Consider the following 18,644-nt stretch of genomic DNA (forward strand, 5'->3'; position numbering starts at 1 on the left):
TATAATTCTCAATAAAAAAGAAGCCACGGAATATAAAATTATACCTAAATTAAACTATAAATTTATTTAATTTAGTATTTAATAAAGAAATATATAGCTTAGGTTCTTAAACTCTTTATAGACTTTCTATAACTTCTTCTTTGCTTTTACTTCCGCTTTAAACACTTACAACTTTCTTAAAAACTAATTAATATTAATTACCTCTAGTTCTGGCTTTAATATTAACCCATAAAACCAAAGAAGCAAACCAAAAACATGGTTTGTTTTACCAATTCAAGCGGAAACTCAGGGGGGACAATCCTAAACAGATGCTCTTCTGCTGTTACTAATGTAATGGAAATAATTCTGACATTGAGACAAAGAAAATGCTTATTTATGAGGCCCAAAAAAGCAACAAAAAAAAACAAACCAAACTCAAATTCAAATTCAAACTCCACAAAATATCACTAAGCAATGACAAACAAAAAACAGAAACAAAAAAATGATTGCATAAGCCGAGGCGACATCAGCGTTGTAGGCTGGCTCAACTCTGTGAAAATGTGGAAAATTTTCGCTGCTCTTGTATGCCCCGAAAATCCCTCTCGTTTAATGTATGTGTGCGTGTGTATGTGTGTGCACAAAAAGCGTGAGTAACATAAACAACAACAATGGCAGCAACAACAACAACAAAAGCAGCCACAATTCAGCAACTGACGTCTCTAACCGAAGAGAAAACACGGAACAGTGGCCACCGAAATTAAGGCATAACACCCCCTGGAAACAAAACCTACTGTGCACCTAAGTTTTAAAGTTTTTCACCTGAAATTATTATATTAAACTTTAATATATAGTATTAGTATTATTTGTTATAATTTATAAGGTGAAAGTCTGGTAGATTTGTGTTTAAATAATTGACTTAAAAATTCATTAACATTTTCTGGGCTTACAATGTTCCATTGAATTTGGTTGAATTTGGGAAATAAATTTGTAAAATTATGTTTTTTATGAAAAGTATAACTCCTTAATCAGAAAATGCCACATGATAAAAACTTTCAAGAATACCGAAACTCATACAGTTCCTTCTCTATTTTTGAAAATGTATTGAGATAAATGATTTTGGTAAACCAAAAGAAAATACTATATTACACATAGAGCATTATAGAAAATAATATTATATATATTATATATTAAATATAAATTTAATATATATTAAAAATTTATTTAATATATGTGTCTTATTAGAACATTTTCATTAGCAAATAATACCAATTTCTCAAATAATATATATTGTGAAGAATCATCTCAGAACTTGTATTCGTGTTTAGCAAATAAAATCTATTGCCCTTTCTTCCAAAAATATTTAGAAAGCTGGACTCGTTTTTAGGAAGTAAAATAAATGTAATAAATATAAATAAATATATTTATAAGAAATAGAAAAAAATTTTACCCAACAATGTACCTTTTTTGTACCTCATAAGCAATTAAAGCTTTAAAAATTAAAGTCAATATATAAGAATAATAAATATAAGTCAAATAAATATTAACCAACTAGGAACCCTTTTTTCTTATAAGCAAATCAAAGATATATGTTTCCAAATATTTTTACAAAATATAAAACAATCATTTTCCGTCCCACTGTGCACGGTGTGCATTGGGGCAACCGCATGCCAAAAGCGGAAGTGGCATTGTTAAGCGGTTTATATGCCACATGTGTGCGTCTGTGTCTGTGCCTTGTGCATAGGTATTGGTGAGCACACACACACGCACACACAGCCTCCTCCTCCACCCACCGACTGTCTGCCAGTATCTGTGTGTGTGTGTGTGTGCTCGTCCGTGTGTGTGTGTCTATGTCTGTTCATCCGTCTCCTGTTGTTGTGCCTTTGCATGCTAAGCACGTATTTCCGGCATAGTTTTTGCATTCGTTCTAACCCCGCTTTTCCGCTTTTCCGTTTCTCTACAGCATCCCCTCCCGAAACGCTTTTAGGCTCGTTTTGTGACCCCGAAAGTAACCCCCACAATTTCTCACAACTCAACTCAACGTCTCGTCTTCACCATTTGTCCCTCTCAACGGATGAAACTCTACTCCTTCGCTTCTCTTCATCCTTTTGCCCATTAGCTTATCCACTTTGGGGCACTTGGTTTTGGTGATTTTAAGTTTTGGCCATAAATCGCATCTAGCGTGTATTTATGATAGATGCAACACCACCACCATCAAGTCCTGCCTGGCTTTCTTCCTTCCTTCCTTGCTTCCTTCCTTATAGCTGCAAGTGCATCGAGCTGCTAAATTGCGCAATGAGTTGGCTTGAGTTGATTTACCCCAAAAAAGGAAAAACCAACAAGAAAACAAGCTAGTTTTCCTCAATAAAGAACAATGGGTTTCTCTCTTCCACTCACTATGCCTCATCAAAGGCTTCTTATTCTCCCCTTGGAAAATATTACGTATACGCCATGTATGGCTACCGGGGAAAAGGGATAAACAGCCGCATAACTGTCTGGCTGAGTGTGTGTATTTGTGTGTGTGTGCCAAATGCCATAACAATAAATCGCAGTAAATTCAATTGATGGCAACAGGCTAAAGGGAAAAGAAAAGAAAAGAAAATAAAAAGAAAAAGAGAGAAACAGAATCCCTTTTGCCACTAACTAAATTCAAACACTTAACGCCTTCTGGCAGATGCCAGCAGATACATCGTATATACCCTTAACCCCTGACCAGTCCACTATCTCTGACATTCCGCTGAAAACAACAACAACAACAACAAAAAAACATATATAAAACAAAACAAAAGGACGAAGGAAAAAAAAGGGACAAAGAAAAAAAATATAACAAAAAAACAAGAACAAGAAAGACGGAGAAATTCGAATGAAAAAATGCCAAACAAAAAAAAATCAAGAGGATGGAGAAAAAAATTCACTCAATATTGCTCGCAGTTGAAGTCTCGCCGCCGTCAGACAAAAGCCAAAAACCCAGAAGGCCAAGAACAAGCATACACACACACCCAAACACAACCAAACACACACACACACTAGTTAACATGTTCCAGTTCACACACAAATTCAAAGTAGTAGAATGCAGAGCCAGAGTTTAAGGTTTGGAAAATAAGGATTTAACACAAAATAAATATATATATAAAATGTATATTAAAATAAAGAAGCAATTTCAGCTGAAATAACATTTACTAAAAAGTCTTTATCCCTATATTGATCCAAGGTTCTTAGTTAATTCGTTAAATTTAAAAACAATTCGTGTAGCAAGGTCACATCTCACCAGCATTTAAATGTCCTAGCTTTAGGACACTTTAAGTGGCAAGGTCACACTGCATTTACTTTAAAATCATCTTTTTTTAATTAATTAAAATGCTATAATATATAGTAATATAATTTAAGAACATTTATGTATATGTGTATCACCAATAATAATTTTTTCCTTAATTAACACTAGCTTTGATTACCATTTGTTGTATAGCTATAATTTATTTCACATTAAATTCATATTTATATTAAAAAGAGACCTATATATTTTTTAGAAAAACTGTTTGAAACTTTTAAAGTCAAAGAGTTTTCATCGCTTTGGCAGCTTTCGAGGGATATATTATATATTACAGGAAGTGAAAATACAGCAAATGATTTGACTTGCGGCTAAAGTTGAATGGGGATTAAAGTTGGTCGTTCTGTTTATTTGCTATTTACAGGGTAGCAGGTACTTTTATAAGCTTGTATCATTGATTTACTACATTCAATTGCCTTTGAAAATATTTATAAACAATTTGACCAGCTTTGAAGTCTATCATAGCCTCCCCCCTGATTTCCTTTAGTTTAATTTCATTTTATTTTCGCGCATTTTAAATGTGTGTTCGTGGCAAGACAATTTCTTTTGCTCACAGTAGAGGCCAAAGTGGTTGGGAGAGTAAATTGTGGGCGGTGGAAAGTGTTTCCATGTGTGCTTCTCAGCCAGTCACTCGACCAGTCAATTAGCAGCGGACGCTTTTCAATTACAGGCCTGGCGAAAAGCCCGAAGCTGGCTAACAGAGAGAGAGAGAGAGAGAGAGAGAGAGAGAGAGAGAGAGAGAGAGAGCGAGAGCGAGAGCGGAGAGGGGGGAGAGCGGGAAAGCTATTGGGTAATAGAGTTGTTGGCCAAATCCAAATTTACATTTGTCACCAGCAATGTGGGCCAACACAAAATGGGCCAAATGACCGTTAAGTAATCCAAAGGCAGATGGCAAGTGGCAGCCTTCACTTTTCTGATGCTTATTGTTATATCCTTTAAACTAATAGTTGGTCTACTTTAAAACGAGTATTTTTATTCTAATTATTTTGATAAACATTTAATACATTTAGGGAACCTGACTTTAGGAGCAGATTCCCAAGCCTCCGTGGCTGTTGGCTATTTATTAATCCTCTTGAAGTGTCCTTTGCGACAAAATACTCATACTAACATTTAATTTAGGAGACGAATTGCTGGCAGTCTTTCCTGTTATCCATTATTGAATTTGTTTTATTACTTGATAGATTTAGGTGCCACTTTTAGGAGCAGATTGTCTCAAGACCCCGTAGCTTTACTTAAGAATTCTGTTGAAATATCCTTTATGACAAAATACTGCTTTTAACACATATAATTTAGTAGACCAATCGTTGGTCGAATATTTCTTGTTCAATTATTGAAAGCACGGCTATTAACATATAATTTAGTAGACCAATTTATGGTCGGATATTTCTTGTTCAATTATTGAAAGTTACTTGATAAATTTAGGACCAGTTTCCAGGACTTGAATCTGTTAAAAAAAATCTTTTCAAATTAAAGAGTTCATAATTGAAAAAAGGCTACAAACTTTGAACATCTTGTGAATTTTGAATAAAACAATTTTTAACAATTCAAAAGTTACGTCCTCTTGATTATTCTTCCTAAAAATAACATTTAAACAAATATAATGCTTATAACTCGATACATATATTAATAATGATTACCATAAGTTCGTCATCTTCTGGGAAGTTGATTGTGTAACCCCCTCCGAGCTTCTTTAGGAAACCTATGCCGGCTAAAGTCTCCACTGATTGTTTAATAACATTTTCCACATCGTCAATGGGTTTGAGGTAGCGCATGGTATATTTCACCTGAGCCTCGATATCATCCGGCAGAGCGGCAGGGAAATTCTCGATGTTTGTTAAAAAGTTCACGGCCCGGAGGACATGACGATTTACACTTGTGGGTACACCAAAATGGTCCATTTTGTGTCTTTCCGAGTTAATTGTATTTATTTTAGATATTTAAAATAATATAGATATTTTTGTTTACTATTCCAAAAATTTGTTTTGATTTGAGCACAAGGTAATACTAATGTGTTTTCAGTAGAGCGACTTGACTTTGAATGAGAAACACTAGAGTCATGGCAAAGGCGTTACATATCTTGCCATAGTATTGGCCTACTTTGATTGAATGATATTTTATTTGTGTGTCATTTTCTTAAATTCCTTGTATTTATTTTGATTTTTCTGCCTCTATGTATTTACTTAACCATAACTTTTTCTTTCCCTTTCCCATTTGATTATTTTTGATTTTATTTCATTTAATTTATTTTTTTTTTTTTGCTTTGCTCTTTGGAGCCTTAATGAGCCTGGCAATTTCCTCATTAACTCATTACGTTGCGTACGTCATTTTAAATTGGGTTTTATTTTTAAATTCTTTTGGGGTAATTCAATTACAAGCGGGTTAAATCCCTTAATCATATGAATATTCATTATGACTGACCAAGCGCGCAAACAACGCGTCGCCGGCACACCCTCTAAAGGGTCTCTGTGTCAGGTGTGTGTGTGTGTGTGTGTGTTTTTGAGGAGGAGGGGGGGATGCTTTTTCTAAAGGGGAAAATTGGATGAAAGGGGGGTGGGGGTGTGCATCGATGCAGATGCATTTACCGCACAACTTCCGCCGCAATGGCGGCGTTTCATCGGCAAAAAAGACGGAAGTCCACCATTCTGACAGCTTCAGCATGGGAGCTGGTGAGCGCTAGAGGTGAGCGTAATAATATCGAAAATGTATGCAAAACTATCGCAGTATATCGATATGCAGTGAAATAAATAGGAAAATAGGGAAATATAGATATATATATTTATGGAAATATGTAGAGAAATTGAGAAATCCATTGAAATATATTAAAATAAACAGAAAAATAAAACAAAATATAAAAAAAAGGAAATAAAAATGTATATAAAGAATATACATATCGAAATATATATCTATACATATATATTTTTATGATATGTGCTACATTTTCTTTAAACTAACCATTTGCAAAAATTTGTAGTAATTTATAAAAATAATTATCTTCAATCAACCTTTTCCCTAACTCTAACTTGTCCTCTGTATATCGATGGATTGATTTCGATATTTTCAGATATATATATAAATATATAAATAAATATATAAATAAATATATATATAGCTAGATGTGTGAAGAGGACAACTCGTATCTTTGGCATTTTCTGCTGGTGTCAGTTGCCACGAAGACACTTCATTTTTCGATGGGATACGCCTCCTTCTTGGTCTGCAAATTAATTGAAAATTGTCCAACGTGCAAATGTGTGTGTGTGTGTGTGCTGTGTGTGTGCTATGCGTCTGTGTGCGTGCAAGGACGAATGCACACGTAGGCCACATTAATGCATGTTTTACAATCGCACACGCCTCTCACAATTTCTTACGGCCAACTTTTGGGGACAACTGTACTTAATGACACTCGCCATAATGCATTTAAAGCGCTTCGCATTCCCATTTCCAGTCTCATTCCCATTCCCATTTTCCATTCTCCATTCCCCATTCACATTCGCAATTTTATTGCCAACCAAATGGCCAGGATAATGCCATGTATGTCTGTGGATATATATACGTATATATCCGCTTTGTCAGCTTCCTTATACCTTATAGCAGGATGTCGTCAGCATTGAGACCAAGGATATTTAAAAGGGGGAAGTCCCTGCACGTGACTTAAGGGTTAATTGTGGATATTCAAAGGATATTACTTGAACATCATCTCAAATCTTTAAATAAATGTATTTATAAAATGTAAAAATTACATTTATTATCCAACTAATTCGAAAATACAAACAAACCCTGAAATCCATTCAGTTAAAAGGAAAACCCTGCTTCTGACTCGAAACATTTAAAAAACTTTCCTGCCATTTTGCAATTTAAAGGCGGCATTTAAATGTCAATGCGAGTCCTGTTTACTACTTTTCCTTCTGTTTTGCTGGATTTTGGCAATGTTATTACTTTTGCCAGATCGTTTGCATAGGCCATAAAAAAACTTTGGCCCGCCCCCCAAGCTCCAAGGACCCAGCACCAAAGCACGTGTCGTCCTGCCGGGCAAGAAGCAGATGAGGAAAAGTTCACAGGTACAAGGGGGAGGAGAGGATGAGAGGAGGAGCAAGCAAGGACACTGCCAAAGGATGCTGCAATTGAATTTAAATGAAAAATCCATTTAATTGCTTTAATTAATGGTCGCATGGAATCCCTCCGCTCTCTCTCTCCATCTCTTTGCTAGTTGGAAAATTGCTTGTGTTTAAAGATTTTCCTTTTTGGGGTAAAAAAAACCACTGAATTTTAATTGAAAATCGATCAAAGGGTGGCATGAACTTTAAAACGGGTGCCATTTTTTTTGGTCAGTGTATAGCCTTGGGTATGTTTTAAATGTGTATATATTTTCTTAGGTAAAGTTCAACCCTTTCATCAAATATGCCCAAAAGCAATAACATAAATTAAATGGCTGGTTATTAAGTCATAAGCGATTTCTGGGTACCTAGTTCATGGGCCACTCATGAATCATGAATCAACCATTCCATTCAATTCGATTCGAGTCATGACTTGAGCAATTATTGAGCAAGGGAGCCGGAGGAAGGTAAGGAGTGACCGCCACCGTGGGATTGGGTTTGCCATTACATATTGATGGCACTAAATGCTGACGGTAACTACATTGGGCAATCGCTTCATTACACCTCAAATTGTACACACAAACACATCCAGAGTGTGTGTGTGGAAGAGTACTTTTCCCTGTCAATTGGCCAAGTCCTTCAATAATTCAATGATTCATTCTGATGCTGCTCCTCCTTCGAGGGTTCTCTCTCGTTTTCGTTGGTAAATCTTTGCTTAACCCGCCAGCTTGAACTTTGGCCGCAGCTTGTTGACCTTCCACCTTGTCATATCTCCCTCTCTTTACTCTTTACTCTCTTTCCTTTTCCTTTATTTATTTTCTTCTCCTTCTGTTTTCTCTTTTCTTTTCATGTTCGCCTCAACACCTCAAGTCAAGTGAAATCAACTGTCATGCAGTTTTAAACAGTTTACGGGGCGTATGAGCGATATTTGCTGAGGCCCTCTCCCCAGTTTATTTTCCCTCTCTCACAGACACACACTCACACATTTTCCCCTCGAATTTTCCCCCACAAATTTTCCCTTGGCATTTTCCCCCCGAGCATTCACCGGTTACTGGGTAGAGTATATATGAGAATCAGCTCAACGCTTCCGCGATTGATTTCATGCGAGTGTAGGTCGTCGCATTGCCAGCGGTTAGGGGTCAAAGGTGTGGCAAGAAGGGGCGGGGGGAGTAGGTGTTTCGTTTTCCCCTCTCGAGGGGTGAGAAGGGGAGGTGTGGGTGTAGCGCGCAGCGAGACAGGAAATTTAATTACAAGACAAAATGTCGACGATATCACACAATATAAATACGAAAGGCAAGCAGACGGCACAACACACATTGAGCACTGAGCAGGTGCACTGAAAGAAACCAGCTTCAAGAAATTTGATATAGAATCAAATAAGTGATTAATTAAAGCTTAAGAAACTTATATCTCAGCCAAAAATTCATTAATTTGAATTCGGAAAGCATTCCTATGTTAGTTTTTAGTAGGTTAATAAAACTGCATACTTCATTAAAAATGTAAATTTTTGGCAAATTTTTGCACATTTTAATGATGTAACCCCTTTCCTTTATTTTCCAAAAAAATGGGAAATTTGTAAAAAAAAAATTGATTTTGGTCGGATAAAGCTAGAAAGATTCGTCTGTTAATGCTGATCAATAATATATATGAGTTATAGGGTCTGAAATGACATCTTCGATTAGTTTGAAGCTTCTGACTGAAATTATAATACCATTTTTTAATCAATATTAACTATTTTTTTATATGAAAAATTCGTCGACTAATCGAAATGTAAAAATCGTATAACTAAGCCAAAACAGCATTAATTTCGATTCGGAAAGCTGCCCTATGTAAGTTTTTATTAGTTTAATAAATCTGCGTACGCCATTTAAATTATTTAAAAAATTCAAAATTTTGTAAATTGTTTGACAATTTTGACGATGTAATCCCCTATAAAATTAAAAAAAAAATTGGAAAAATGTTTTTTCTCCCTAAAATGGCTAGAAAGATTCGCCTGTTGATGCTGATCAAGAATATATATGCTTTATGGGGTGTGAAATGACTCCTTCATATCATTAAAAGCTTCTGACTGAAATTAAAATAGCCTCCAAATGTAAAATAATTTCTTTAATTAAGAATTCATCAATTTTTCTCTCTCTGTATGACAATGTTTACCCTGGTAGGTGATATATGTACATAAATATGCACAATAATATGACAGTTTGTTGGCTGTTGCAGTTTTCCTTGGGGCTTTTCGCAATATTGGCAACAAACTTTGGCGCGATTAACACACATACATTCACACACACATACGCACACGATTTCCATGGCCATTTTCCCCAATTTTACCACCCACTCAACCAAAACCCATCCCGCTCCCCCAGGGCTAATGGCGGAATGAATGATTTTCCCGAGCTTGTTAGCCTCGACTTAAACTCTGGCCTCGGTTTCCGTTGCCGTTGCCATTTCCGTTTCCGCTTTTAGCCCACCCCTGGTACTTCCATGACTATCGATAGGTCGCGATGGTACATATATTGGAATATTGGAATATTGGAATATTCAATGTTTCATATGCTAAACTCACTCAGTAAATTGTGTTTAAATTGCAAATTGGTAAATGGTGTTGCCAGTATTTTTGACAAAAACCCAAATTCAAGCTGGCAGAGCGGCAATGATAACAACAATGAAAGGGAGAGAGACAGAGAGAGAGTAGGAGAGAGATAGAGAGCAATTGAGAGACTGGGAGAAGGGGTAAAGGAAATTGGCAAAAACTTATAGTCACAATGTCCCAGTTTTCAACCCAACTCCTGCACTCGTTTTTCCCCTCCCTCAAACCCCACTGCTGCTGTCTGGTCTCGTTCTCATATTTGTAAATATTTGCATTTTTACACTTGTCGCCCACTCGAGCGTGTGCAATCGAATTGCATTCGCATACAAATACACACCCACACACATCATAGATATACAAGCAGGCATACATATAAATACACACACAGATCACAGATATCGGACTGCCACTTGTCTGTGTATTGTTTTGGTCGCTTTTTTCTTTCTCTCTTTTCTGGAGAAGAAATATTAGTTCGATATATATCGAAAAATAACAGTTTAACGAATAAAAAGCGTATATTAATATCGAAACAATCGATTCAGTATTAATAAAGAGTTTACGAACTTCGAAAAAAACATCACACACAATATGGTAAAATAAATATAAAACGACTTGATGCTTATTAAAATCATTATAGGTTCAAAACTATCGTATAAATATCAATATGATATCACAATAAATATAGAAAACATATTATTTTTATATTGACACTAGATTTTAACAGTATTTTACAAAATGTACATAAATAGCTAGTGAAAAATATAGCAAAAATAAAAAACCATTTAACATGACAATAAAAAGATCAATCGCAATCATCTTTGATATATTAATATTGTATCGAAAATATGTTAAAAATAATATGTTCATATAATACATTCAAGATGAGATTTTTATTTTATTATTATTATTATTTTTACAAGATTCAAAATAAATAAAATGTATTATAATGAGGTCAGATTTTAAATCATAATAATAGAATCATAAGTACCTCAGAATTATGAATATTTCGTAAAATATTCTAGCTCAAGATTAATGAAAAATTATGTATAACACAAATAATATATATTATAAAATATTTGTATATAAAATATTTTATATTATTTTATATATACAAAATATATTAATAAAAATATTTTTCAAATATCTATATATTTTTTTTAAATTTTTAACCCTTACGACACTTTACATATTTTGAAATTTTTGCCACACCTATTCGCTATGTGTGTAATGGCCTGCGAACAAGATATCTGTTCGCTTTTCCCCTACCCCACACACCATTTCCATCATTTTCCAAAGCCACCCTCCCCCTCCATCACACAGCTCCCCCGGGGAGGGGGCAGCAAAGGTTTGACCAACATTTAAATGAGCGCTTAAGCGGGTCGGAAAATGCAGGGGGGAGACTTTTCCGCCCCCATTGGTTCCATTTCAGATTGCTTTCGGTCTGGTCCAAAAGTGCGTAAACTAAATATGGTAAAAACGTGGCCGCGCGCTTGTGGGTAATACTTAAAAGCTGTGCATAAAATGCAACATTTTATTTGACCAAACTAAACTAAAAAAAAAAAATACAAAATAAAAATTCTTTGGCACACCATTGTCCGACAATTACTTTGTAATTTCATTTCATTTCATTTCATTCAAATGGCTTTCGTGCGTTTTGCCATTCGCAAATTTTAATCAATTTTAGCCTGGCTTTGGGCTAGGGAGGTGCCATGAATTTTCATTTGGTCAAATATTTGCATTTCGCTTTAATTAATTGCAATATAATGTTGGCAAATATTTAAACCCCTTTTTGTTTCCGGGCGTTCCATGGATTATAATAACTCACAAGGCTTGTGTTTGTTCTTATTTTGTGCTAATGAAGCAGTTTTTCTATTTGAAAATAGTTTCTGGCAGTTATTTTTTGAGAAAATTATATTACCTTAACTCAAACAGAGGAGTAATTTAAAAACTTGGGGTAACACATGGCGTATGAGTGATATTTGGGGAAAATGCAAGTATAAATATTACTCATACGTCAAGTGTGACAGTTGAAATTAAATTAAATCTAGTCAAGCTAATAATATATAACATTTTGTATATTTAAAAATAGTAAAATAACTCATACGCCCCGTGGTCACTTTAATATTTCATACAATCATAGATTACATGCAATTTTTATTTGGCATTTTGCATTCATGAGAATGAGAAAAGTTCCATTTGAACAGCATTTGCATCTAATATCCTCAGCGAATTGATTGAGCATATTAAGGACCACATGTTGAATATTTTCTTAAGAGTTTTCGGAATGCTTTCACACATTGAAATGCCCTTTTGGAAAACACTCAGAAGGAAGGGAAATGCATGTCATGGGGGGTACAGGGCAAACAAAGATGTCTTTCCCTTTTCCCGGTGAAAAATCGTTCAATTGCGGGGGACTTTTCCCAGGCCACAGCCACTACAAAAGCCATTTGCCCAAGGATGCGAGATTGAGTCGGTGACAAGAATACAGGACAATGTAGCTGGAAAGGGAAAACACCGCCATTCTCCATGGAGTGAGCAATATGATAATTATGCGGAAATACCGATTCGAAAAAGCTATAAAATATCTCTATATTGCGGTAGAGAAAGAATTTTGAGACTGAGACTGACGAAAACTCTTTCTCTTAAGTTTTAATCCCCATTTTCGTGACACCTGATTCCCACTGACTTGGCCTTATTTAGGTCTTCCCAAAAGCTGACATATTTTGGCATATCCTTGGGACTACCATCTATCTATCCATCTCGCCTGGCCTCCCCTTCTACTTTTCTGAGTTGCACTTAATCCTGCAGCGAATCCTGCCCCTGCTTTTCCGGCTCCTTCCCGTTCACTTTGCTTTCTGTTTGTTGCATAGTTTTTGGCAACGGACTGCTGATGGTTGTTGATGTTGCAGGTTGCTGGTTGCTGGTTGCTGATGTTGCTGTAATGCCGTGAGCTTATAGGGCTTTAGTGGCGCTTATCACATGCCAGCAGCAGCGGCTGCCTCTGTTTTCATATATGCGAAAACTGTATATATGTATATATAAAAAACAAAATGAAAACCAGCAGCAAAATCAACTTTTATATTTTTGCATATTCGTGCTGGCGTTCGTTGTTTAACCCTTAACTTTCGCCAAACAAAGTCAAAGGATTTTCGTTAGTTTATGTTGTTTTTTCATTGTGACCCCCTTATGGCAACTTTATCACGGTGGAAAAACCGCAAATTGGTGTGGTTTTTGGATTTGGATTTTAGGTTATACGGTTTTTCTCAGATATTTTTGCCCCGATATTTAAATAATTCGTTGATTTATTTTGGTTCAAGGAAAGCAATTTCCTTGAAAGTTTTGTGTCTTGTCCATTAATAATTGAATCGCTTGGGCTGTAAATAAATTAACCTTCTTCAAAGTTCGAGCGACATCAATGGCTTCGGCTCCTGTCACAGCCATCTTCTTCGCCTCTTGCCTCTTCCGCAGTTCATTAATATATCAAAGTCGTAATCTCAGCCGGAGTTGAAAAAACCCTCCCTCCACAGTTTCCACGCCCATTTCCCCCCATTTCCCCAAACTCACGTAAAACGCTTTTAAAGGAAAACTTATAAACACAACGCGCTAATTATTTTTCAGCATGCCTGCCTTCCTACACTCTCCTCTCTCTCGCTTCTCGGGTTGCGTAACAAAATGTTCGCGTTGCGGTGGAAAACTTAAACCCTTTTTCCCTCTACGACTAAATTGTAGTCTAATGCCTCCAGACAGACATTTTCATTTCGGGGACCCGAGAATTTTCCTCATTACTGAGGATGGAGGAGGCGTCGCGGAAAATCACACATTTTGAAGGAGTTGTGTTCGTTCGACAGGTGAAATTACGTGGCATTCATCGTTAAGAAGAGCTTTGGATTCTAAACGGAGGTTAACCAAGGTGTTCTGATGATGAAAATTGGGAGCAATGGAAGCCTAAGTAGAGACAAAAATTATGAGTAATTATCTGTGATAATTCCCAATTAACGAATAATTTTCTAAAGGTTTAAGAGAGTTTGCGGGATGTAAATTTGAAGTTAAAGAGGGAAGGGATTAAGTTGAGGTTGAGTTAAGTTTTATAAAAATAAGAAAACCCAATTGGGAGTAGAATTTAGAATTTAAGTAAGTCTTAAAGCTCAGATTAAGCTTTTCATACCCTTACAGGGTATTTTACTTTTAGTCAGATTCATAAAACAAAGTGAAGGAGTCATTTCCGACCCTATAAATCATATATATTCTTGATCAGCATGAAGAACGGAATCGATCTAGCTATGTCCGACAAAAATTTTAATTTTTCAAAAATATCATTATTTTTAAGGGGTTAAAATTTTTAAAATTTGATAAAATTGTAAATTTTTTAATATTTTTTATTGAGTATGCAGATTTATTAATCTAATAAAAACCAGCAAAGGACAGCTTTCCGAATTGAAATTAATGCATTTTTGGCTAAGTTATACGATTTTTAAACTGTAGTGTATCGAACAAATTTGCAAATATGTATGAAAAAATCGATAAATATCGATTCAAAGAATGTAAAAATCTTTTACTTATGAACGATTTTCGATTATATACTATAATACAATTGCAAACTGCAAGAGTACTTATTTTCTCTTCTTATTTTTCTTTATTTTGTTAGCTAGTCCCCACGTAACTCCATTCTAGTCACAAACAGCTTAGGAAAATGTAAACCATCTTTATCCTAATATACACAAAATCAAAATCGATGCAAGATACCCTAAAAAGAAAATGTGCGAAAATTCGCAACTTGTCCATAGTTTATGAAGTGTTTTATTCGGGCCATGAACCCTAAACTGGCCAACTTGTTGTCATCATTTCGCTGGCTCAATGGCTGACTTGGCTTATCAAGAGACACAGAGAGGGAAAGCGGGGTACTTCCCAAAGAGGAGACAACTTGCTCAAGACATTAGAGAGGGCGCGGGGGGGCGTGGCATAGGAGCCGTAAAGCGAGGGCGTTCTGTGACGGCATTTGCCATTTCCGCTTCCGCTGCACGTACGAGGCACTTGGCCCAACTACTTTGCCACACAGATAGACTTTTCGGGGTCATGCCCCAAACTACACACACAGCTGCAAAAAATTTTATGGAATTTTTCTAGCCATTAAAAATATGTAAAAAAAAAATTAAACGAAAAAATTAGTCAAGTCAAACTAGGCTTGTAAATCATTTTTAGTTTAAGAGAAGCTTAAAGAGTTTCTATGCTAATGCATAGTTCAAATAATTTCCTGTTTATGTACTTAATAAATATTATTTTCGTTTTTAAAAATTTATAAAAATATTATTTTTTTTTTTTAAGTGCACTCTAAAAGTAAACCGCCAAAATGTGGCAACATTCTCTGCTCCTGTTGTTGTTGTTGTCAGGTCGTTTTTTGGCCTCTGTCGCTTATTGTTGTTAAGTTTTATGCCGCCATTTTCTTCCGCCTTGCGTGTTGCACGTACTTTTTTCCGGTACTTTGTGTGTGTTGGTATTTTTTTTGCAGGTTTTTCCCTCTCTCCCCTCTCCTCTGACCACCGTATTTCGCCTTGCACTTAATTCCATTTTCACTTTCTTTAATGATGCTCAATTTTTTGCATCATTAATCTTAAGCGATTTTCAGCTTTGCCGCTGACTGACACGGCGTCTCAACGGGGTTTTTCTCTTTACACCAATTTTCCTCTCCCTCTATCTCTATCTCCCTCTCCCTCTCTCTTTCTCTTTGCTTTTTCCCTGCTTTCTCGCTTCTTCGCCTCTCCCTTGGGCTGCCCCAGCTGCTGGCCCTAATAAGCGTGCTACAAATTTTGTAATTACAATTTCATCTTAATTGGCCTGTGTGTGTGTGTGTGTGTGCGAAAGGGGTGAGGGGAGCAATATTGAGAAATGTTCATAAATATCAAAACCATCTTGTTTAGCGGTTCCTATTTTGTTTGCAAACTTGTGTAAACTTTTTAGCTTATTGATATACTTGTATATATATGTATATATATATTCTTTAAAGTTATTACTAGAAGCTAAGTGCTCATAATTGTTTTTGCAAACTTTACTGAAAACTTTTTGAACTATTTTAAATGCATAAATCATGGCAAAGAAATTTAGCTACGAATTTGTGATTGTCTTAAAGTTCATTTATCAAAGTTTTGTCAGACTTTTGTTTTAAGAAATTTACACTGACAGCCACTTAAGTATAAATTGTGTGGGGGGGAGTTAACTAGACGAATTTAAAGTCTAAAATGATTGATTAACAATTTTAACTAGAGGAAATTCATTCAATTTAAATTATATATTAATTGTCAAGGATTTAACTATTGATAACTGAATTGAATAAATTTGTTCGAACTTTCTAGACTAATTTTTTTTAATATTTTTAAACACTGATTGCATTGAAAATATATAAGTTCCTAGGACTACTTGAAGTTTTAATTGTTAATACATTTTGTAGTAATATGTATTTATATTTGGAGTAAATAAAATAACATAGGGAAAAATAAGATGGATAAAAAGCTTTAAAAAATGTATCTAATTAGCTGTGCTTTTGTTTTTTAATTTTAAGAATAATATAGTGATACACGCCATATTTTTGAACTATATATATTATATATTTGTAAAGTTTTCCCTTAAAATAATTTAAATAAAATTATTTTGAATGTTTCAATAAATTAACTTATAAGATTCATTAATTTTTGTGTATATAGAACTATTTAAAAATATTTTATAGTTGTTTTAATTGAAATATGGCATTCACCGAAAAGTAAATCATTTAAAAATAATTCAACATTTTTCAAAGGCACAAAACATTTAAAAACAACCTTGATTTAGCAGTAACTATTTAAGAAAAAACCCTGAATATATTTTTTATAAGCAAAACCTTATTATAAAAAAGCATTAACCCTTTGAAATAACCTTGAACATTATTTTTTAAAAGCTTTAACAAAGAAAAAAAAAACACTTGAAACCCTTTTTTGCTAGGCCTCTTTTCCAGCTAAAAACATGACCAAAATCAATCGTTTTATTGAATTTAATGACTGTTGGTACTCGGACTTTAGTGTCAACTCATTCTTTTCCCACAGCTGTGAAAAATGAAGCCTAGGCTGATTGATGAACCCATCGATTATTAAACGCCGCACTTTGAACTCCATGCGATTTTGATGCGGCGGTGGTGGTGGTGCCGGTGGTGCCGGTGGTGCTGGTGGATCTGGTGGTGGTCATGGCTCGGTGGACTCTCGATTGGCAGACCAAATTGATTTGATTGCCCCTACCCCCCACCGCCTCGTCTCGTCCTGAGTCCCCGTCTCGGTTTACTATTTGGTCACACTGTATGCTCAGAGTTCGGGGCTTCCCCTTCATATTGTTGATCCTGCTGCTGCTGCTGTGTTTTATTCCATACAAAATATTTCCACTTTTCCTCGACCCGTTTTTTGTTTTTTTGTTTTTCTTTTTAACAACTTTTTGGTTGGAGCTGGTGCCGTTGCTGCTGCTGTTTTTATTTGAAGTTTGCAATAAAATAAAAGCCACACAAGGCCCCAGACGGGGGGATTAGAGTGCCGGCAATGGTCAGGACGTAGTAGCATGTCCAGGGAGAGGCCAAGAGGAGCTGCTGGTTGCTTGGCCCGGAATGGCCACCACGGCCCTCGGCCACAGACACGGAACGCGCAACTATAAAGCAAAAAACCTCATTCATATAATTTATGTGTCGCTCCTTGGGGATGGTGGCGTGACACGAAAGCCCTGATTCGTGAGGATTTAGCAATGGCAACGATAGTTTTGGGTCAGGACTATTGGAAATTTGAAAAACAAAGGCAGAAAAAAGCAAGGCAACTAAATATTTTAACTTAACTAATTTTGGAAATATAATAAATCTCTGTTCGAGAAACCTCCCCAAAGTGGTCTTAAAAACCTTGCAGAAACTGCATAAAAATACTTAAAAAGTCCCTCTAAAATCTCTTTTTAAAAACAGCTTCAAAAACTCAACAAAAGCCGTTTGAAAAACATTTTAAAAACCCCACCAAAAGGATCTGCAATTATTACTTTAAAAACCCACCAAAACTAAAAACAAATTCAACAAAATTCGATTTTAAGCCCACAAGTAAAACAGTTTTAAGAATTGTTAAAATGGAGTGAATACTGAAACAAAAGCGTCTCCCACAACCATTTAATAAATAGGACTTTGTTTCAAATTGTTTCGGGATGTGTTTCAAAATATACTTAAAATATGCTTCAAAATATGCTTTAAAAAGTGATCACACAACGCTGTAGAAAATTCCTATGGAATTGCTTCATAAAATTCCTTTAAGATAAATGCTTTATTAATACATTTTTCATTTCTTTGGCAATAATTATTGTAATTTCTCCGCTTTTAGTTTAATACAAAGTATTGTTATAACTTTTTCAATACCTTATATAATTTCTATAATATATTTCCCAGAGAAAATCCCATCACCAGAAAGAGAGAGAGAGCATTCGCTCGTGCCTTTGCTTCAGCTGGTTGCATTTTATTTTACCATTTCGTTTCGTTTCACGCTTAAATTTATGAATTTCGACTCGCCGCTGGCACCGCTGGCCAAACCCCCCCTGGACGATCCGCCCCTGGCCGCAACCGATCCCTCCCAGAAATGTTCGCTGTTCGCTGTTTCGCCACTTGCCCCGCCTCCGCATGTGGCGC

At 35.5% G+C, this 18,644-nt stretch overlaps 1 protein-coding gene and 1 long non-coding RNA gene across 5 annotated transcripts in view; both read right to left on the reverse strand.

Annotated features, from left to right (window-relative positions):
• The window catches only part of LOC110180430 (uncharacterized), a 117,228-nt gene that overhangs the window by 62,064 nt on the left and 36,520 nt on the right, over positions 1-18,644 (reverse strand). The window lies entirely within an intron of this gene.
• LOC147643187 (uncharacterized) lies at positions 4,645-8,327 on the reverse strand. Of its 2 annotated transcripts, XR_015272249.1 has the most exons (3): positions 4,942-8,327; positions 4,806-4,878; positions 4,645-4,748 (listed from the first exon to the last, which is right to left on the reverse strand). It is a non-coding gene; the product is annotated as an uncharacterized LOC147643187 (long non-coding RNA). The 2 variants fall into 2 exon arrangements; XR_015272248.1 differs by lacking the exon at positions 4,806-4,878 and having other exon boundaries at positions 4,653-4,748.

Source organism: Drosophila serrata, unplaced genomic scaffold, assembly GCF_035046125.1.
Source record: "Drosophila serrata isolate PLE 108 unplaced genomic scaffold, ASM3504612v1 contig_276, whole genome shotgun sequence".
NCBI classification, from domain to species: Eukaryota; Metazoa; Arthropoda; class Insecta; order Diptera; family Drosophilidae; genus Drosophila; species Drosophila serrata.